Genomic DNA, 23160 nt, shown 5'->3' with positions numbered 1-23160 from the left:
CCTCAAAAGTCTGGGGTGAGGAAAGGTACAGTCTCAAGAGGAAGAAAGGAGGGAAGGCAGGGCCATCTAAGTGGGTGGGAGCCCCTCCCCATGGCACAAGGGCACCAGGTCCCCAGGAGGGAAGAGGATGGGGCCCCTGAAAGGGGAAGGGTGGAGCAGCAGCGGCCAGCTGTTTGCATCACCATTTGCTGAGCACTGCCCCTTGTTTTACTTCTTGGAAACAGCTTGTCCCATGCTGTTGGTTGGTCAGGGAAAGTGAACAGATTTGTCTAGAGTTGCTTAAGTGCTCATTGGATCTGTCTACTTCTCCATCCTGGGTAAGTGTTCACACTGTCTGTGGATCCTGCTGGGATTCTGGGAAAGACAGGAGGAGGACCAGGCTGAGCGGGGTTCCTGCTTCTCCTACCGCACCAACTGGAAGAGGGCAGAGCTGACCACCAGCAGGGGTGGGCAGGGTTGATGGAGCCCTGGAAAATTGTACTGAGCTGTGTGAGCGCCTCTTGCTCAGGGTAGAGTAGGACAAGGTAAGAGGAAGGGCGTCCAAGACAGATGCTCAGGAGAGAGCTCACTCCTCTTGCCTTGGCCACCATCGGTGGAGCAGCATCCTCAATGGGAGATTTTTCCTTTCTTCTCTGGTGGTGGCTTTCCTAAATCTGTGCTGTGCTATGTCACCTCAGCCGTGTCCGACTCTGTGACTCTATGGACTGTAGCCTGCCAGGCTCCTCTGTTCAGGCAAGAATACTGGAGTGGGTTGCCATGCCCTCCTCCAGGGGATCTTCCTGACCCAGGGAAGGAGCCCTCATCTCTTGTGTCTCCTGCATTGCCAGGCAGGTTCTTTAACGCCAGTGCTACCTGGGAAGCTGTAAACCTAATGGAGGTTTTATTCCATGATGGATCGCTCAAGAGTCTTTGTGCCCAGGACAGCAAACATATGCCTGGGTTTCGTGGACGGCCGCATTGGGTGGAGTTCCCTGAGCTGCCTCTTACAGTCTATTGCTTAACTCTGACCCTACCCCAGGAGAGAAACACCCCCCCCCACACACACACCCGCCCACATTCCCCAGTTGCCAGAGAGGTAGTTTACCGCTCCCTCCCCTTCGCTGACCTCCACCCCCACCCCAACCCCAGCCATCATGATCACCAGACACTGGAGAGAATGAGAAGATGAAAAAGAGGGCAAGACAGCCCAGGACACTGAATGAAACTTGAGCAGCCTGGATATTTAAATATGGATTAGTGTCAACAACCAGAGCATGTGAACTGAGAGAAAGAGAGAGGAAGGAAGAAAGGCAGCCCTGAGGTCAGCAGAGGGGAAAGGTTTGCAAGAGGGAACCCTGGTTACCATCCCATCATTTACTGACTGCTGTGTATCGAGTGAGCGCTGGCTGTATGTTTTATTTATTTGTTTTATTATTTATTCTCTTTTCATCTCAGAAGACTTCTGGAGCCAGACTGCTTGGGTTTAAACTCTGGTTCCATCACTTACTTCCTATGTGACCTTAGGCGACTGTCTTAAATACTTGCTGATTCAATTTCCTTGACTGTAAAATAGAGATAATAGTAATACCTAGCTCACAGGGTTGTCCTGAGAATTGTCTGAGACAGGGCTCGTAAACCTTTTAGAGCAGTGCCTCCCACACAGTAAATGACATTTGTGTTGCATGTATATCTCCATCCGTGTGGATAAAGAAACTGAAGCTCAGAAAGGTTAAGTAATGTGCCAGAGGCTGCCCGGCCAAGATTTGAGCCTAGGCCTGTTTGGCAGTCTTACTTGTGGTCGCCTCAGTTAGCAGGAAGGAATGTTTTTAGAAGCAGGATTCCTTCCCTGAGATGATGATGGTAATGAGGAGGAGGAGGAAGAAAGCTTATATTGTGCGAGGTGCCTTGAATACATTATTTAATTTAATTCTTATTATGGCCCTTTGGATTATGTATCATTTTCTCCACATACTGGGTTGAAAAGCGTCCCTTTGAGATTCATGTCTACCCAGAACCTCAAAATATGATATGTTATTGGGCTTCCCAGGTGGCGCTAGTGGTAAAGAATCCATCTACCAAAGTATGAGACATAAGATACGTGAGTTCGATCCCTTGGTTGAGAAGATCCCCTGGAGAAGGAAATGGCAACCCACTCCAGTATTCTTGCCTGGAGAATCCATGGACAGAGGAGCCTGGTGAGTTACAGCCTATGGAGTCTCAAAGAGTCAGACACGACTGTGACTGAACTGAACTTAGAGGGCTGTCTTAAGTAGGATATGGACAATCATTTCAGAATAAAGGTTTAGCCCCTGGGGAAAGACTGGCTCTCTCCAGGACACAGAATCAGCGATCATTCCTGGCTCACGCATGTGCTGCTTACTTACTCGGTCTATAACAAACACCCACGACACCACCAGTCAGCCCCAGAATACTGACAGTAATTCCTGGGGACCTGTATCCTCCTCCCTTATCCTCCCCCATCCCTCTTTATAAACAACCACCCTCTTGAATTCTGTCTTTATTGTTTCTTCTAAAAATTTTTTTTTATTGTGGTAAAAGTCATACAATATAAAACATACTATTTTAACCATACTTAACTATACAGTTCAGTGGCACTAAGTACACTCACATTGTTGCACAATTCTCACCATCATCCATCTGCTAAACTTTTTACTTTCCTAAGCTCTGTCCCCATTAAACACTAAGTCCCATCCCGCTTCCTACCCCACTTCTGCCCCTGGCATCTACCAATGTACTTTCTGACTCGATGAATAAAAATGCACTCCAGTATACAGTTGGTGCAGACAAGTACTGTTTGATTCTACTTATACAAGGTACCTAGAATAGCCAATTTATTATTTCTTTTAAAAAATAAATCCTCCTGTCAGATATGGGGGTCTGGTCATTTCTTCACTGCACACCAGCCACAGAGGCCACCTTCCTGTTCCTTGAACTCGCTGAACACATGTTCACCCCACGACCCTGCTCCTCACCCTTCCCGTGTGCCGTGTGCGCTCAGTCACTCAGTCGAGTCCGACTCTGTGCAACTGTGCTGGCTCCTCTGTCCACAGAATTTTCCAGACAAGAATACTGGAGTCGGTTGCCATGACCTTCTCCAGGGGATCTTCCTGACCCAGGGATCAAACCCGCATCTTCTGCATCTCCTGCACTGGCAAGCAGATTCTTTCCCACTGAGCCACATGGGAAGCCCCACCTTTCCCTATTTTCTCCCCTAATTGGACTTCCTATTTCTGTATATCCAGGCCCACCTGCACCTCTCAGAATTACTGTCTCTGACCCCAGCCATGTAAAATAGCATTCCCTTCAGCCCCATCTCCTCACTCTGCTTTATTTTTCCCCTTAGTACTTGTCACTGGCTGCCGTTATGTAGTTCTGCATTTGGTTATATAGTTCTGCATTTAGTTATTATCCTACTATAATATAAACTTCAGAAGACAGTGATTTTTTTTCTGTTCATTTATTTCACCCTAGTGCTGGGCATATAGTAGGTGCTTAATAAATCATCTCAGTTCTTCTCATAAACCAGCATCTCTTCTGTAGCCCCTACATCTTGGGCAATGTGCTAGGACACACAGTTGGGCAGAGTTCTGTTTTCAGGCTTCAGGATTTATAGTTTAATGTGGAACTGAAATATAAGCATTAATTCTGCCATGTGATCAGGGCATGCACAAATTGCTACAAGTTATGGTGGTGCTGGAGGACTTCCTTAGAGAGCATTGGAGCTGGGCCTTCAAGGATGAGTGGACTTAATATTCAGGAGACAGAAGATAGGTGTGGCCTTGTAGGAAGAGGCAATAATACAGGCAAAGGCACAAAAGAGTGGAAGAGCTGGTAGGCATTTCTGCACGACTAGGCAGAGGGATGGGAGAAATTCGTGCTGGAAATGAAGGCAGAAGCCAGATCACAAAAGGCTGGCCGTGTGGCATGATATAGGCTGGACTCTGTCCTGCTTACACCTGGAGATGCATGGAGGGATTTGAAATCAAGGAACCACAGGATCTAGTTGGCATTTTGCATGGTTCACTGCTTGCGTCTGTGTCTAGATTGGATTGGAAAAAGTGGAGGATGAGGCAGGGAGAGGGCTGGGAAGGTGGTCATGGGCAGAAATCCAGGCAAGAAGCAGGAAGCAGGCAGGGGCTTGGATCACGGTGTGGGCTCTGGTGGAGGTGGTGGGTGCTGGGGGGTAGGGGGCAGTGCTGCCAGGTTCAGTTGTCCATGTGCTGGCTTTGGGGGTCTCTGTGGTGGTAACACTCTGCTTCACTGTACTTTGAACAGAACATTCTGAGTGTTATTTGGTAAGGAGGACTTTACAATTACGACTTCATTTTTATTAGCAAATCCTTGAGGAACGCCATTGTTAGAGCCTGCATCTGAGTGACTGAAAGTCATAGATTGAAATTCAGACTTTTTAAAATTTTATTTTATTAATTTATTTTTGAGTGCACTGGGTCTTCATTGCTGCGTGCAGGCTTTTCTCTAGCTGCGGCGTGCAGGAGCTACTTTCCAGATGTGGTGCGAAGGCTTCTCCCTGCGGTGGCATCTCTTGTTGCGGAGCACAGGCTCAGTAGTTGTAGCACATGGGCTTAGTTGCTCCAAGGCATGTGAGATCTTCCCAGATCAGGGATCAAACCCGTGTCTCCTGCATTGGCAGGCGGATTCTTTATCACTGACCCTTCAGCGAAGCCCTGAAATTTAGACTTAATCCATCTGGGAAAGACTGCTGTGTGATCGTGGGCGTTCTCCTTGCCTTCCAGAACTCCACTTCCAGGAGAGGGCAGGGTGATACCCACTAAGGTTTTATGACTCACTGCTGTTCCGACACACAGCATTTTCAGGAGGTGGGGATTTGATGGTGAGTAGGGCTTTCTGTCAGTTTCTTCCTCTTTGAATTAAGGTTTGCAAGAGTCTCGGGGGCTACCTGAACTCCAGTTTATTCATCTTGGCTTGGCAACCAGGGGGTGGTGGACTCAGTAGCACAGATGGCTCACCAAGTAACATTTTTGCAGTCCTCGTAAGTGCCTAGCACTGTGTACCCGCTGACCATATCCTCAGATGGTCCTCTTGCTCATCTTTGTGGTCCCCTGCAGTAGGGCGTCCTGGCTGCAGAGCCTCCTGATGGAGACTAAGGCATAACTTGCAGAGAAACGAGCGTCGGTCTGGAGGTGTCCTAGGGGAATGGAGGCCAGGTTCCAGATGAGGTTTATTCGCAAGACCATCAGGTGACCTAATAGTTCATTTAGCCCTCAGGCACCCTGGCTATTTGTCAGCTCACACTTCTTTTTGGAAAGGACTCTAACAAAGGCATATGCGGCATTTTTATACACACAGGGGCTTTTTGTTCCCAGCTTTCCCGCATGCAAATCATAATTTTAAAGCAGTTAAACAAATCTCCTGGTAACCCTGTATTTTGCAAAGGGAGCAGGGGGACTAGGTGAAATCACAAGAATTTTTTACTGTGGGGCAGCAATTCTGGACAGGGTCTTCTGGGCAGGTGGCTAACCCCCGACTTAAACCTCAACACCTCTCCCAGGCAGGGGAGATGCTGGAATTGGCAGGAAGAGGGGATGAAGTTGGAGATGAAGGGAGCGGGTGGCGGGCTTCGGTCAACACTATCGGTTTTTGCTGGAGGGAAGAAAGCGAGAAAATGTGTCCTGGGCTGACTCACACAGAGAACTGACTGTATCATACTTTCCCTCCTGATCATGGATATTCTCCTCCACGAATAAACAGGGAAGGAGACAAAGCGGAAAGAAGACTTCTAAGTAATTCCAGTAAGCTGTGCCTCCAGCCAGAGCCTAGCCCAGAGCCAGCATACTTCAAAGGCAACACGATGGACTGTCAGCTGCAGCGTGTCTCTTGGTCCAAGGTAAAATATGACATGGAGGGATGAAGTGAAAGTGTTGGAAGGAGAGGATGAGAATGTGAAGCCAAGGAAACGAAGGAGGAGTGTTACTCCAGCAGGGAGATGGGCTCAGGGACCAGGGGGACAATTTTGGCCTAAACCTAGAAGGTAAAAATGTCATAACAGGCGAGCAGATGTCCTCTGGCCGAGACATCAAAGCTGTTGCACTTGGAAACTTGTCGCCATTCATTTTAAAAGGTGGCCATCCTCCAAATGGATGTGCAGTAACCGTTGAGTGTGATGGAGAGAAGTACTTGGGGGGAAATATCAGAATCCAGCAATGATGGTGCTTTTCTTTCCTTTTCTGGGAAATTAATAATAGGCGGGGCAAAGATGGAGGCCAAAAGGATCTAAGGGTCACAGGCAAGGAGAAGTCCTCAGGGCTCCTGAATGGAAGCTGGGAGGCTGTGTTTTGGATGTGGCTGGTGACACTTGGGCAGGTAATGCTTACTCGACACTAGTTCTGTATGTGCAGAGTCTGTGATCAAAGGGTGGAGGACGGGGGCTTTTGGCCAAAAAAGTAGCCCATAAAATGCTTTATTAAGCACAGAGAAATGAGCTCTGGCAAGAACACTCTCTTACGTGTGCAGGAAAATTGAGCAAGGTAAGGAAGCCAGTAAACACCGCTAACAACTAAAACGGTGGCCATTTTTCAACCTAGATGAAAAGAAAGAACTGTCATCCTGGTGACAACTGTAATCAAGTGACTTTTCCAGCAATTAGGGAATCACGACTTTAGGCTGTTTCCTCAGGGAAAGTTGGCTGCGGTTTTGGAAGTTTGGACTTTTGGGGGGTTGCTCTCTGAACAGCAGGGAGGTTGATAGATTTGCAGCACCTGAGTGCTGTTGGCAGCACCATCATTCGGGAACAACTTGGAAACCTGTGGTAAGAGCTGGGCCCCAGGAGGGTTCCAGCCTGGCCTGACCACTCCCTCTGGTCTCCGCATCTGTCCTGGTTTTCCTTACAGCCAAAAGCAACCTTCTGCTGATGCCTCACTGATATTTTTTGGCGTGTCCCTTGCTTGTGGTCAGGTCAGGGGATTTGAGTAGAGTTCAGTTGTACCTGTGCAAATCTTACTGAAATGTTTCTAAATGACATGTGAACTGACACCAGTTCAGGAATGGAGACAAGAAGGGGGCTGAAGGTGTGGTGCGTGTAACTCCAAGAAGGGGTTTCAGGGAGCAAAGCAGGCTAAAGTCACTTTGAGAAACCAAACCAAACCAAAAGGTGCATTAAAAGAAAAGAAGGAGAATCCATCTCTTACATGACGATGCCCTGGTTCGTTGGCTGGGTTTATGAAGCCCTCGGGGTCTCTACCTGCCTGCCTCCACACTTCTGCTGCTGCGCCATCCTGACTGTAGGAGGCAGCCTCTCAGAGACCTCTGTGATTCCCTTGAGCATGGAATCCCATCCCCTTGAGGATGGGTTGGCCTAGTAACTTGCTTCCAACTGTGATAAAGGTGATGAGCTGCGTCACTCTGTCTTGCTGGCAGACTCTTGGTGCCTTCCTAGTTTGCACATTTCAATGAGGCCACTGGTCACATTGGGAAGTCCCATGTGGAGAGAAACTGAAGGTGACAACCAGCCAGAAACTAAGGCTCACAATCAGCAACCCTCAAAAAACAGAAACCTGCCAACAGCTACGTGAGCTTGGAAAAGTGATCTCCTTGCAGCCTTGATTGTGAGAGACCTTGAAGGCAAGGACCCGGCTAAGCCAAGCCCAAGCTGCTGCCCCACAGACACAGGTCATAAATATGTGCTGTTTAAAGCCTCTGCATTTGTGGGTCATTTCTTAGGCAGCAATAGATATTAATGGGCTTCCCCAGTTGTTCAGTCGTAAAGAATCACCTGCAATACAGGAGACCCAGCTTCGATCCTTGGGTTGGGAAGATCCCCTGGAGAAGGGTATGGCAACCCACTCCAATATTCTTGCCTAGAGAATCCTATGGATGCAGGAGCCTGGTGGCCTATGGTCCATGGGGTTGCACAGTCAAACACGTCTGAAGCGACTGAGTGCACCCACACCCACACACACGTATTAATAAGGAGCTCTTGAAATTTTGTAAAAGTGAAGAGGTATAAAGGGAACCTCCAAAAACAAGGGGCTACCTGTATTAGGGGAAGGATGAATGAACAGTTTGATGAAATGAGTGCATGAGTGAACCTGTAGGGATTTCCAAGTGAGAATGGAGGAGGGTCCAGGCAAAGGATCAGGCACAGAGGAGGGGATGAGTTGGGAAAATTCTCTCTGTGGCCCATTGAGTGGCTGGAGGGGGATTATCCACAGGTCCCCCCTTGAGAAGGAGATCGTCTTAGTCAGCTCAGGCTACTGGAATGAACTACCCCAGACTGCGTGGCTCATACAGCAGAGATTTATTCTCTCACAGTTCTGGAGGCTGGGACATCCAAGGTCAAGATCTGGCAGGATTTGGGTTCTGGTGAGAGCTCTCTCTTCCTGGTCTCCCTATGATGTCCATACACAGTGGAAGAGAGAGAGGTTTGTCTTATAAGGCCACCAATCCTTGGATTAGGGCCCTATCCTTAAGCCTTCCTTTAGCCTTAATTACCTCCTAAAGTCCCCACCTCCAAATACTGTCACATTGGGGATTGGGGCTTCAACATAACACATTTCACGGGACACACTCAATTCATAGCAGGTGTTTTCTTCCTGGCCAGAGACAGTTCAGGTCTCCCTGCTCTCAGGCTATATGCCCAGGTGAAGGGCCAGAGCTCCTCCCTGTCCTGAGTGGGGCTCTGGGTGTATCTTCCTGGATCTGAAGGGACTTAATACCCTGGGATGTTAAAGAATATTTCAAAGCACTGACCTCTAGAGCTGGCCAGACCAGACCTGCAGCAGCCATGATGCTTGCATTAGAAGCAATCGCCCTGTCTTGGCGGTATCTGCTGGCTGATCATGCCCATTCTGCTGCTCATGTCATTGTACAAGATCACACAGCACCAGGGAGAGGAGGGTGTTCACATCCATTATCTCCCCAGCAGTGTGATCGACAGAATGCCTCTCTCCAGGATGGGCTTGGATGTCAGCCTGGAAAACCTATCTGAAGGCTTGGGGCCCAAAGGACTTGCCCTGGGTTCCTGAGCCTCCCTCTGTGGGATGGACTGAAGTTTCTGAACTGCCTGCAGACTTGCTTCAATCACAGAAAATTCCCCTTCTCCAGGCTCCCTTCCTCCACACACTGGCTTGGTGGTATTAATACATTTGGCATCTGCAAGTGGGGACAGTGCTTTGAGCAAGGGAGGGAGTGAGGCAGTGGCAAAGAGCATGGAACAGACACTTGTCCCCTTGGGGAACTGCAGACCTCCTTGACCCAGCCTGACCTATTTGGGGAAGTAGCCCACCTTGAAAACATAAAACTATGCATAAATTAGATAACTAATGAGAACTTACTGTATAGCACAGGGAATTTGACTTAGTATTCTGTGGTGACCTAAATGGGAAGGAAATCGAAAGAGGGGATATTTGTATACGTATAGCTGATTCATTTTGCTGCACAGCAGAAACTAACACAACATTGCAAAGCAACTGTACCCCAGTAAAAATTTTTAAAATATCATGAACTATTTTTCTATTGGAAAGCAATACAAGTACATTATAAAAAGTTAGAAAATATGGAAAAGGATAAGGAAAAATTGTTGATAATCAAACTATTCAACACCATCACTATTATGATAGCTTGGTATTTTGTTCATACTTTAATCCATGATACTTGTGTTTGAATGAATTCTCAGTGGGAGTGATCATTGCTCATGAGGGGACTAAAGTTGATTCTTGGGGGTGAAATAAATCTTACTCTTTTAATGTATAAAATACAGATACAAATGCAGGACAGAAACAACCATATAGTATGTCTGTGATATAAAATGGTGGGGGAGCCAAGGGGAAAAGCATCTAAAAATAGTATCTAATTAAGGGCCACTTGGGAGAAGGCAATGGCACCCCACTCCAGTACTCTTGCCTGGAAAATCCCATGGATGGAGGAGCCTAGTGGGCTGGGGTCCATGGGGTCGCTAAGAGTCGGACACGACTGAGCGACTTCACTTTCACTTTCATGCACTGGAGAAGGAAATGGTAACTCACTCCAGTGTTCTTGCCTGGAGAATCCCAGGGACAGGGGAGCCTGGTGGGCTGCCATCTTGGGGTCTCACAGAGTCGGACACGACTGAAGCGACTTAACTTAGCAAAGGCCAGTTAATAAAAAAAAATGTTATGAAACACTGCCTTGGAATAGAGATCCAGAAATGGAATCATTAACTCAAAGGACTTGAACACTTAAGGGGTTTGGTGCATAGTTCCAGTTTGCCATTTACAAAGGTTCTACTGGTATATACTATCTCCAGCAACATAATTGTTTTATCCTAATTATCCTTCACACACACACACAAAACTACCATCTCTGAAGTATCCACAAAAGAAACCTCTATAATACAATTTTCATTTTGAACATTTCATGATTAGTATTAAGAATGCAAGCTTTATAATCAAACAGGTACACGCTATGTGACTTTGGGCAAGTCCCTTCACCTCTCTGAGCCTCAAATTCCTAACCTGCAATAAAATAATTTTAATCTACTATATCAGCTGGGTTTTTTGGTTGTAAATAACACGGATTTATTCTGATCAACTTAGGTATACAAGGACTTTTCTACTGGGATTTGAGTAGCTCAAAGAATCACTGAGAAGACTGTATCAAATCAGGCTTAGAAAATATGCTGGAAACAAGAAGAGCCATGTGCCCTACTGCTTCTGGAATCCAGATGTTGCTACCAGTGTTGCTGCTGGAACAAATTCTCCCTGTCCCCTTTCTTTCTGCCACTTGCTCTTGATAAAGATCTGATGGTTACACCAGCTCACATGTCCATGTCCTGGTTGCTGGGGAATGGAGGAAGCAAGGGTCTGGGCTTTGCAGCCTCTGGTCAGCAGTGTGAGAAAGGGAACACAGAGCTCAGAGAGGGAGAACTTGACCACACCTGAGAAGGGGGATCAGATGCTGGGCAGCCAAGAACACAAACATCAGAAAGTGTCAAGATATCTTTTGCAACACTTTAGAGGGTCTTTGGGAGGATTACACGAGCTGATGCATTTGGGAAGAACTCAGTAGATGGGGGCTGTTTCTACCATGTAACTATTCATCATAATCAACTCCTGCCAAGCCACTCTGGGCTTCCCTGGTGGCCCAATGGTAAGGAATCTGCCTGCCAACGCAGGAGATGCAGGTTTGATCCCTGGGTTGGGGAGATCCCCTGGAGTAGGAAACAGCAACCCACTCCAGTATTCTTGCTTGGAAAATCCCGTGGACAGAGGAGCCTGGCAGGCTACAGTCCATGGGGTTGTGAAGTGTCAGATATGACTGAATGACTAAACAACAAATCCACTCTCCATCTGTCCGATTTCCCACTCCACATATCCAGTCCTGGCCATCCTGCAAAGTCCAGGTCAAGTCCACACTCATCAATAACCCTCTCCAGACTCAGTTTCTCATCATCCAACCTTCCCACAGCCCTCTTATTCCATTTAGTGCTTAATTACCTACAGTATCATCTTTCTCTGGCATTTTCCCCCATGTGTGTTACTTTCCCACATGACAAAAGGGCAGACCTCTCAAAGGAGGTGCTGAGGGCAGCTTCAACCTCCCCACGCGGGGGCTCAAGAGCCTGTCTTCTCTGTGACCTTGAGGTTGCCGTCTTTCCTTCGGAACAGGGTCGTCCTTGGGAGTGAGCTCTGTGTGCATTTATCCTTCATTTGTTCAAGTGTTCATTCTACTAACGTGTGTTTATTGATGGCACAGGTGCAACATTTGTAAAGAAAGAGTGCATTCTCAGAGAGTCTTCAGGCCCCTGGCAGAGGGTATGTTCTGAGATCGGGGGTCCAATCACACTAATGTCACAATGTGAGAGGACCTGAATTTCTTACTGGAAGGTTTGGAGGCGAATCCATTTCCTTGTCTTTTCTGGCTCCGAAAAGCTGCCTGCATCCCTTGGCCTGTGGCTCTTCCTCAGTCTTTAAAACTTGATGTGGTGACAGCACACCTCCCTCTTGCTGACGGCAGCACAGTAGGTTCTTTCTCTCTTTTTTTAAGGTTTCGTGTGATTACATTGGGTCCAACCAGGTAATTCAGACACTCTCCCATCTCAGGTTCCTTAACGCATCTTCAGAGTCTCTTGCGGGACGAGGATGTGAGAATCCTTGAAGGCCTTTTATTTGACAAACAGAGGTCCGTACACAACTAACTAAGACTCCAAACTTGTGCCTCCTCAACAGAGCTCAACTACTGCTCCTGACAGAAGCTTCCGAACCACACACACACACACACACCCCTATTTAAAGAATAATGCCCTAGGCACAAGTTCCATGTAGGATGCCAGGAGTGCCACAAGGCCACACCTAAGTGCCCAATGGTTGGTGCAGACAATCAGAAACTGAGAGGAGGAAGAGGAGCTGTGGGTGGGGCTGGGGGGTGGAGGGAGGCAGGTTGGGAAGAGGCTGGAAGACACAAGTGATGGAAGCGATGGTGAAATCTGGCTCATTCCAGGGAGCCACATATATCACAGCTCTTTAGCACAGGCCCAAAGCACCCAGGGGTGACTTTCAGTTTGATCTGTAGCCTCCAAGGCTTGGGAGCTGTGTTGCAGATGTGGTCCAGAGTCACACATGCTGGTGGGCCATGTGAGCCCATTCAGAAAACCCCACACGGCTGCCAGATTGTCTGAGAGTCCCAGCTCCCACTGTAATGTTTGAGTTGATACCTGTGACAATGGTCTCTAGCTCCTTCGATATTAGATGCATACCAGCCCCTTCCCAAGGGTCCCTTCCAGCTCCTTCAAGCTATCTCTGTTTCCTTCCCGAGGCTGGGGGCCTCCACACCTGCCCAGGCAATGAGCAAGACTCGCATCTCCTCGCCAGATGGGGGGAGTTGGCTTCTGTCTTTCAGTTGGAGGTGAGTTGCCATTTTATGATTTGCACAGGAAAGTCCAAGCACGTGGGGAGAAAACAGATCCACTGAAAACCTTTCCTGGGTCTCCTTTGCTGCCCTGCAAATATTGTAAAGTAATTATCCTCCAATTAAAAATACTACATAATTTTTTTTTAAAGCAGATTTGAGATCAAGGGGAAAAAAATTTACCTGGGGCAGCTGCCCTTTCAGCCAATGGATGAGTCAAGAGGAAAGAAGGGAGGTGGTGAGGTCTCAGCCACTGCATTAAACACCAGTGACTTTGAGGTGCCCCTGGAGCCTATTGCTCAAGAAGGATAGTAGAGAAACCATACTTCTTGGGAGGACTGATGATCCTTGGGAGGACCTTGACCAATAGGCCAAGAGGTAGGATGAGAAAGGAAGAGATGAGAGAGTCATTATCTTCTGCAAACAAGGAATACCATCAGCAAGGCCTTGTTGGCACTCAGGGGACAAGAGAAGGCTCGGAGTGGAGGGCTGGGGTCCAGACACAGGAGACCAGGGAGGAGGCCCAGTAAGACAGACAGAAAAAGGGATCAGCAGATCACCTTCCAAACACAAGAGGACAGAAGAGAAACAGCGTACAAAAGACTAAAGTCAAGGTAAAGAGGCTGTAACGCGAGCTGAGTGGCGGTGGCGACTTGGGTCTCTGCCCATCAGATAAGACTGCGACTCCTCCGAGTCCTCCAAGCAAAGCAGAAGGGTCAGTACCCACTGCAAAGCTGTGGTGTGCTTTTATGGCTTTAATTAAATCAAATGAACTATAATAACCAGGGCTTCTGTTTGCCTCACTCTCCAATTCCAAAGGGGCTATTTTAGCTCTAGGCACGATGCTTCTGAGCTGAAAATCAGAGCTGCACGCATTTTTTCTCATTTTTTCTTGTACTAGAAGGGCAGGCTGATTTCTTAAGAGCTGAATTAAGTAACGGGAATGGAAATGAGTTACACATGGCAGCCCCGAGTCTCTAATCCTGTCACTTCTCTGCATCTGGGAGCCCCATGGCATTGGCCAGTGCTCTGGGTAAAGTGCAGCATTTGGATGCTAGAGACCCTGTTCTCTCCTTTTACTAGCTGTGAGATGTTGAGCAAAACCCTACAGAGCAGCCCTGAATCCATACAATGGGCATGACAGCAAGTGCTTCTCAGGGGTGTTTGGGGATTAAATATTGCACATACAGCATCAGCTATGCCTCGTATTTAGCAAGTGCTTAATAGGTGTTGCAGCCTTCCCTGGTGGCTCAGTATTAAAGAATCTGCCAGCTAATGTAGGAGACACAGGTTGATCCCTGGGTGGGGAAGATCCTCTGGAGAAGGAAGTGGCAACCCACTCCAGTATTCTCACCTGGGAAATCCCATGGACAGAGGAACCGGGTGGGATACAGTCCATGGGGTCACAAAGAGTTGGACACAACTGAGCGACTAGGCAGCAACAAATAGGTGCTGCCAGTGACAGACATTTTTGAAAAGTCCACAGAATCCTTCTTGTTCTCAGAGAGGCTGGGGAGGTAAAGCCCCTGTCTCCCCTTCCACTCTTGGGGATGCTGTTACTCCAAAGTTACAGCTCGTTTGCTCAGGGACTAAAATTGAAGATGTGAGAAGGGCGCTGCCGTTCCTCCAGCTCATCTCTGTCGCTCCTTGGCTGAGTTGACATGGTTGCCCCTCAATGATGAGACCCCTTCCCTGGACCTCTGCTGTCCATCCCTCTCCCCCATGGTCTACTCCGGGGTCTTTATCCGGGGTCTTACCTGCAGCTTTCTTTCTAGCTTCCCTTTGAATTTGATATTTAAATATAATTCAAAATGATCATCTCAATAAGTCTAGTTAACATCCATCACTAACCATAGTTACAGAATTTTTCTTTCCTTGTGAAAAGGACTTTTAAGATCTACTCTCCTGGTGGTGGTGATTTAGTCACTAAGTTGTGTCCCCAAGGACTGTAGCCCACCAGGCTCTTCTGTTGAAGGGATTCCCCAGACAAGAACCGGAGTAGGTTGCCATTTCCTTTTCCAGGGATTGAACCCAGCTGTCCTGCATTGCAGGCAGATTCTTTACCCACTAAGCCACCAGAGAAGTCCAACTTTCAAACATGCACTACAGTGTTATTAGCATCGTCAGGCCATACATCACAGCCCCAGGATGTATTTAATTTTGTAACTGGAAGTTTATACCTTTTGACTCTCTTCACTTTCTCATTGCATGCCCACCAGCAAAATCAATGGAAGGTACATCCTCAATTCTTCTCCACATCTGAAACATAAAACTCCGAATGCTGCCAGTTATTTCATATCTCATCACTTGCATGAGGCGATTATAACCTGCATTTGCCCACTTAGAGTGCCAAGTGGGTTGCTGCAGAATTATTTAACGCGTTTGCTTACAGGATGCTATTCAGGACTCCCAGACCTGGTCTTCGGGGGACTTATACATAATTCAAGGAATGCACAGAACCATCCCCCCGAAAAATGGAAAAATTCTGAATCAAAAACACAGTTGGACCCCTAGGTTTCAGAAAGGAACTGCACTCCCATAGTAACAATGGCCGACCTTCTCAGAGCTCTTATACTGTGTTATCTCCACACAGTCCCTTGGGTAGGTTCTTTTTGCCTCCCTGTTTGGCAGCAGCTGAGAAAGACAAAGAAACCAAGCAAAGGTTGCACACTTGACCAGCGCAGAGTTAGGACTGGAGTGGGCAGCCTGGTGGCAGGGCTTCTGCTTTTCACCACCTGTCTTTATTGCCCATGTTTTCTGTTTCACCCTCACTAAGATATGAATTGGGCTTCCCTGGTGGCTCATATGGTAAAGAATCTGCCTGCAATGCGAGAGACCCGAGTTCAATCCCTGGGTTGGAAAGACCCCCTGGAGAAGGAAATGGCTACCCACTCCAGTATTCTGGCCCGGAGAATTCCATGGACTGTATAGTCCATGGGGTCGCAACAGGTTGGACTTGACTGAGCAACTTTCATTTCCCTTCAAGATATGAATTACCTCTTTAAACTAGAGAAACATGGGACTTTGGGGGTAGTTTAGAACACAGACTTAGGAGACAGAATGCCTAGGTTCAAATCCCAGCCTTGTCATTTAGCAGCTGTGTGACTTTGGGCAAGTTACTTGACTTCTCTGTGCTTCTGTTTTATCGTTTGTGAAATAATAATAGTAGCCGTTTTTTTGGATTGCTATGAAAATGAATAAGTGAAGTGCTCACGTGACCCATATTAGTGTTAACTATTATATCCTCTCTTCTACGTGCAGCTAACCAAGCACTAAAAAATCTCATTATGTGTTCATTGAATTAGTGTAAGCTCTGGGATCTAACGCCTGAACATCTGAGGTGGGGCCAATATAATAAAAATAATAGAAATAGGACTTCCCTGGTGGTCCCATGGTAAAGAATCTGCCTGCTAATACAGGGGACGTGGGTTTGATCACTGGCCTGGGAAAGATCCATATGCCTTGGGGCAATTAAACTTGTGCACCACAACTACTGAGCCGACACGCCCTAGAGCCCGGGCTCCAACACAAGAGAAGCCACCGCAAAGAGAAGCCCAAGCACCTAGAAAGTTGCCTCGCCTGTACAACAACAAACACCCAGCACAGCCAAAAATAAATAAACTAAAAAAAGAAAGAAAGAAAGTGCATAATAAATGTAATGTGCGTGAATCATCCTGAAACCATCCCCATGCCAACCCCACTCCATGGAAAAATAGTCTTCCACAAAACCAGTCCCTGGTGCCAAAAACGTTGGGTACCACTCCTCTAGGGGCAGGTCATGACCCCTTTTATAACAGGGGTTAGTGACATCTTTGTCCCAGAGTGCTTCCCATGGGCTCAGAGGCTGGCTGCATTCTTAAACCAAGGGCTTCCAACTTCATAGCACAATAGCATGGTGAGACAGGAAATGACACTTGTTGGCCATCTGATGGCATTCTCAATTCCAAAGTAAATTTATTTTACCTTATCACATTCTTACCAGACTGTTTGTGCATTTCACTTCTAGAGGCCTATCTTTGGGAAGGTGAAAGAGTTAAATTTTTACAGTTAATGCTTTACAAGCCCAGTTTGGAGAAAAGGTAAAATAGCATGCAGATGCCCCATTTTGCAAAAGAACAATAGGAGGCCTCCACTGGCAATGTTTTCCCAGGCACTTTAGGGAGGTGAAGGTCAAGGTGTGGAGGCCCAGTGGGTCGATGCCACATTCTGCCTGCTCAGGGGGAGCTGTGCCTCTTCCCTCTCCCCAGCCGGCCTTCTCTCTTTCCTGAGCCTTGTTGAAGATTCTTGGGGGCTCCACATGGGTGTGCTGGGATTTTGCAGCTTCCCCATCGCAACCAGTTCAGGCCCAGTGGAGGGTCATCTTTTGAGTCATCTATTCTTACCTGGGCTTCCCAGTTGACTCTAGTGGTAAAGAACCCACCCCCAGGTTAGAGGTAAGAGATGTGGGTTTGATCCCTGGGTTGGGGAGATCCGCTGGAGGAGGGCATGGCAACCCACTCCAGTGTTCTTGCCTGTAGAATCCCACCAATAGAGGAGTCTTGAGGACTGCAGCCCATAGGGTCGTACAGTTGGACATGACTAAAGCGACTTCACATACACACACACACACACACTATTCTTACATATTCAGGGGAAAACCTCTTGAAAATGACAGGAAAGGCCATCCTTTCTAAATAGCATATTATATTATGTTATATTATGACTCAGGGAACCTACAACAAAAGAACAGAACAGAGAAAAATCAATTTTCCTTCTGTCTTAAAAATCCAATTACAGATGACGATATATCATAGTGGCTTGTGTTTCTCCTGGGGCTGACTCTTAATAGAGCTGCAGTTCTCAAGGACTTTCTGGATGATGATGGCAACCATGGGCGGAGGGGGGTTGGTGTGGCCAGGGCTCCTCCATTGCGGGCTGGGGGCTGGGGGTGGGGCTGGGGAGGCATATGGCATGCAAGGAGAGGGCTGCGTGCTGTGGCTGAGCTCTTGTAGGGTGGCCGGCTGGCCTGAAGCTGTCGATTCACTCTGCATCTCTGGGGCTTTGGGCAAGTAATTTATTCTCTCTGCCTCAGCTCCTTGGCTGTAAAATGGGGTGAATAATGCTCACAGGATTGCCGGGAGCATTATATGAGTGAAGACATGTGGTGTGTTTAATGCCTGGAACATAACAGTTAATCACCTATGTTATTTATTATTGCTGTGCTCCAATCCCAGTTGTGCAAGCAATCTCTCTGAGTCTTCATTTCCTTCTTAAGAAATGGAGTAAAAATACTTACCTTGGGGCCATTAAACTTGAAATGGAATCGTGTACAAAGTGGTGTTTATTGAGTTGGATTCGATGAATGGCAGCCTTCCCAGGAAGGATTTTTTTTTTTCCCTTCTCTGAGTTTTCTACACTTTCTTAGATTCTTCATGACATCTTTCCAAACGCAAATCTGGTAATGCTCCCCTGCTTCTTGAACAAGACAAGGTGTGATCCTTGCTCAGAATGGCAAGAAGGAACGGCATGAAGCAGCAGCAGGAAGGCAGGCAACCCTCCAGCTGACCGAAACAACCATGGAGGAAAAACATTTATGAAATTGTATGTGCGCTAGGCACCATTCTAAGCATATAACAACTTCCTTCAATCTCAGAGCACCCTTGAAGCTAGCATTATTACGGTTTCCATTTGCAACTGTGGTCCTTGAGCAGAAATGGGATTCGGGCCTGGGCATTGGGCTCTGGAGGCTGTGTCCGGAACATGTGGCATTGGCCTTGAATAGGAGCTCTCTGAGGAGAGAAACTGGGGATGCCTGGAAGGAAGTGAAAGGAGAGGCTGGTTAGAGTGTTGTGAACACCAAGTCCACCTTTGACTTACAACAATTTCTTTAAGGAAACACGAGTCCAGTTATTCTTTGTTACCAAAGCAGCTGTGCTCTCTTGTCTTGCAAGTCCTCATAATCGTTTTTTTGCCACTTCCTCTCTGTGCTTCCCTGGCCGCCTCATGGTCTCAGACAGGGACAAATGAGGCCAGAAAACTCCAGTGTCCGAACACAGTGTCCTTCTGTGTGGGTCACTCACTCACAAGGTCAGCACAACAAACACCCCACTGCAAGGCCTGTCCCTGGGAGGCTAGGGGAGGTGGGGACTGTGTCTGGCTGGGTCTCCGTCTCTGCCCCCGCCCAGAAAAGCATGGGGAGGCTGCTGATTGGAGAGGGAGCATTTGGGGGCGGGCCGGAGTGAGATGTGGGAGGGGCTGGGTTTCTCTGTGAACCACTTCCTCCGGGCATTTTGGAAGATTACATGGGAGGCTGTAATTGTGATGAGCTTTTGCCTGATGATCGCTGAAGGCTGTTACCTTGCTTCTGTAAGAACTAGAGTTTGAGTCAATCACCTTGACCCTCATTATTTTTAAAACCACAAAATGTCAGAAATGTAATCCTGATTGTTAATGTTACTGTTTGGCGGGAGGTGGGTAGAGATTAGCCAGCCCTTGAATCATCCATATGTAGTACATTCCGGGGTGTAACTAGAAGATAGTATGTTCCTTTTCCCAACTAGAGATATTTCAAGAATCACGCTGCACATTTGTGTAACACCTAGTTTATAAACTATTTTACATACTTTCTTAGGATATATAAAAAAAAATCTGTTTCAGAATAAAAACTCTCTCAAAATAACATCTAAATATCTTTCTTCCTGGGCACAGTCCTCTGAGGTCACAGCTGTAGAATGGGGCGTTCTTTACCCCCTTAATTGAAAGACTGTATGACTCGCATGAGAAGAAAGCCACCGATTTTAGCTGGCTAAAAGCAAAGATTTAGAAAGAAGAAAGAAGACTTGTTTGGAAGATCTGCCTACTTTGGAGATGAAGAGAGTTTTATTTCTTAGAGACAGGATTTATGGATTTACGTTTCCTCCAAAAGACAAATGACCCAGTAACAATTTTTTTTCTCCAGCACTAGGTCTAATCAATTACCTTTGTTAACTAAAGAAATAAATAATCTCTAGAGAGTAACAGAGTTAAAATTCACTGGGTTCTAGTGTTTGGGGTTATTTGAACACCCCCCTCCGCCCCCCCCACCCCCGCCCCTCGGGGGGAGGAGGGTCTCTCTCTAGAGCTGTGTGTGTGTCTGTTAGTCGCTCAGTTCAGTTCAGTTCAGTTCAGTCGCTCAGTCACATCCGACTCTTTGCGACCCCATGAATCGCAGCACGCCAGGCCTCCCTGTCCATCACCATCTCCCGGAGTTCACTCAGACTCACGTCCATCGAGTCACTGATGCCATCCAGCCATCTCATCCTCTGTCGTCCCCTTCTCCTCCTGCCCCCAATCCCTCCCAGTATGAGAGTCTTTTCAATGAGTCAACTCTTCGCATGACGTGGCCAAAGTACTGGAGTTTCAGCTTTAGCATCATTCCTTCCAAAGAAATCCCAGTTGCTCAGTCATGTCCAACTCTTTGCGACCCCGTGGACTGTAGCCGGCCAGGCTCCTCTGCCCATGGGATTCTCCAGGCAAGAATACTGGAGTGGGTAACTATTTCCTTCTCCAGGGTATCTTCCCAACCCAGGGATCGAACCGTGGTCTCCAGCATTGCAGGCAGATTCTTTACAGTCTGAGCCACCTAGAAGCCTCTCTAGAGCTGAGCTTTAGCTAATTCCTAGTTATAGAGTTATTTTTCCTTTTGACAGGATTCTTGATCCCCATGAGACAAATCAGACAGGTTCAGAAGAATCTTAGAATGTCAGGACTGGAGGACCCTTGGACATGCCCTAGCCCAGGGCTCGGTTTTGCAGCTAGGACACAGAAGCCCAGAGAGTTGGAGCTACTCGCTGGTTTCACCCAACCGGAGGCGGCCCAGGGTCCTGGGGTCGAATCCAACTCGGGTCTCACGCAGCCCTTCTTGCTCTCACCCTCTGCTCCATCGGCACCCCCACCCCCGTACCAAGGAGTCTGGTCCTTTGAAATATGTCCACGCTGGCCGGGCCCCGGTTCCCGCCACTCCGCGCCAGGCTCGGCGAGCGCGCGGCGGGGAGCGGCCGGGCGTCTGCGGGCGCGCGCTGCGACGCCGGCCCCGGGGCGGCCCGTCTCAGCGCCCGGCTCCGGCGGGACGGCCCCGGCCGCGCCGCGCCAGGCTCGCGGGGGTCAAGTCCAGGTTGCGGCGCAGGAAGGCGGCGGGGGAGGGGCGCCCGGCCGTGCTCCCATCTCCTCTGCGCCGAGCGCGGAATGTTGGGACCGATCCACCAGCGTGCTATGTCTGCATAAACATCATCAGCCTCCGGAGCCGACACGTTGTGCATTTTTAATTTCGCTCACAAACTGCAGCCTCCGCGCGGCGGAGAAGAAGCTGGAGACCTCGCCTCTCCGCCTTTCCGTTGCATCCCGGGGATCCTCCCTTTCCAGATGAGCACGGAAGAGGCGAGCTTCTCTGCTCTTTGCACCCAAGGTTAATGTCCAGGCAGCGAGCGTAACGCGCCTCATTTGTGACATTAGGTTTGGCTCGGGAGGAAATCTTTTCTGCTCACCTGGAACTGATACAACGTAGCTTCACGTTACGGTTTACTTTTTAATCTCCTGAGGTGTGAGAAGGGAGAGGAATCCTCCTGCCTCTTGGTCTTGGCCTCCGCAAGCCAGGACCAGTGGCGACGGCTGGACCGCTGTCCTGGGGCCCAGAGGGCAGGTGCACGCCTCTCTGCTTCTTTACCCGAGTCCACGCGTCGCCCTCACCTGTGTCCCTGCCACTTTCCTTCCCCCAGTTCTCCGCCCACCTCCCTGCCGGGCTCATTTCTCAGAGCACAAGCGGCATTCAGAACCTCTTTTCAAACCCAGTATCATTACAAAATCTATTTCAGCATCCCTGAAGTCTCTGCTTTTTCCACTTTGGTGGGAGGGATAGCATTCTCCTTACTTTGGGTTGTTGTGGTTTGTTGTTCAGCAACTCTCTTGTGTCCAATTCTCTGCGACCCCAGGGACTGCAGCCCGCCACGCTCCTCTGTCCATGGGATTCTCCATGTAAGAATACTGGAGTGGGTTGCCATGCCCTCCTCTAGGGGGTCTTCTCGACCCCAGGGATCGAACCTGCATTTCTTATGTCTCTTGCACTGCAAGCAGATTCTTTACCCCTGAGCCACCAGAGAAGCCTTCACTTTGGGTAAGAAATTTCAAAACTGAGAGTTCTTTCCGGGTTCATATTTTGAGGCAGATCAGGGCAAATGATGAAGACAAAATCCCATGGCAGTTGTGACTTTAAACATGAGTCGAGTTAACAAGGAAGGCAGCAATAAATTCAGCCCGGGGCATGACCTAGCACTAAATTGTCTCCTATAGTGTACAGATTTCTGGCTACATTGTCAATGTGATGTCCCCTTTCTCTGCCAGCCTCTTCAATTCCCCTTTCAGGTTGTGCTGTTTTTTGTTGGTTCGCTTTGGTTTCACTGCCGAGTTATCTCTGCCCTCACTTCCCCTCCCCCATTTTCTGATTCTGTTTTCCAAGTTCCTTAAGCATGAGCAGGATGATACACCCACAAGCCTTCTCAAGCAACCTCTCAAATTGCTGCCCTGGTAGAAGTTTTGAAACAAGCTCAAGTCAGAACGATTTGTTCATCCCTCCCCACACAGAGGCCGGTGAAAGATGGAAGGACGTGGTATTTGCTGGAAATGAAAACACGGGGAGCTGCTGGAACCGATTCCAGAATGTTCTTTTCGTTCTTTGCACAAGGTGATGGTGTACCCTTCAAGTTCTATGTAAGAACAGCCCATGGAAAACATGTTGCCCCCACTGGAGACGAGCAGTCCCAGCGAGAGTTAACCCAGAAGCACTTAATGTGCCTGAGTAAATAGTCCGGGGAAGGATCAGACCGTGTTAGCCTAATAGGCTGATGAGACTGATTAAGTTTTCCCAAAGATTCTTTGTGCTGTGTGATTAACAGTTACTTTTCTTCAAAGGCAGTTGGGTAAACGGTGTTGGTTTTAGGACTTGGAACTCTCATTCAGACAGCCTTGCAACAAGCCAGCATGAAACATGGTTTTATCTTTCCTGCTCCGTTAGATTGAGAAGGAAACCCTGATATTACACACACACAGTGCTTTCTTCTTGATGTTCTTCAAGTCAAAAGCAGGAGATCAAACACCACTGGCACGCTGAATAAGTGCTTCATAGAATAACTTGTCCACAAGGGAGATAACTCCCGCTGCCCACTGGATTGTGTAAGAAATGAAAAGCAAAGGAGGGTTTTTCCCAGCACGAAGGTGGCTCACAACACATCTCTGTCAGTGGTTTCAGTTGCTCTCCGCTTCTTGCTCAGCCATAATAATAAAGACAGG

The 23160-nt window shown here is 48.0% G+C and overlaps 1 long non-coding RNA gene across 2 annotated transcripts; it reads left to right on the top strand.

Moving 5' to 3' along the window:
• Positions 1-200: 200 nt before the first annotated feature.
• LOC113882997 lies at positions 201-10769 on the top strand. 2 transcript variants are annotated; one of them, XR_003508520.1, is made up of 4 exons: positions 201-317; positions 5731-5866; positions 6225-6342; positions 10551-10769. It is a non-coding gene; the product is annotated as an uncharacterized LOC113882997 (long non-coding RNA). The 2 variants fall into 2 exon arrangements; XR_003508519.1 differs by lacking the exon at positions 6225-6342 and having other exon boundaries at positions 207-317.
• The last annotated feature ends 12391 nt before the right edge of the window (positions 10770-23160 follow it).

The sequence above is a fragment of the Bos indicus x Bos taurus genome, chromosome 24, assembly GCF_003369695.1.
Source record: "Bos indicus x Bos taurus breed Angus x Brahman F1 hybrid chromosome 24, Bos_hybrid_MaternalHap_v2.0, whole genome shotgun sequence".
Lineage (NCBI taxonomy): Eukaryota > Metazoa > Chordata > Mammalia > Artiodactyla > Bovidae > Bos > Bos indicus x Bos taurus.
This window is presented reverse-complemented; position numbering and strand designations above follow the sequence as displayed.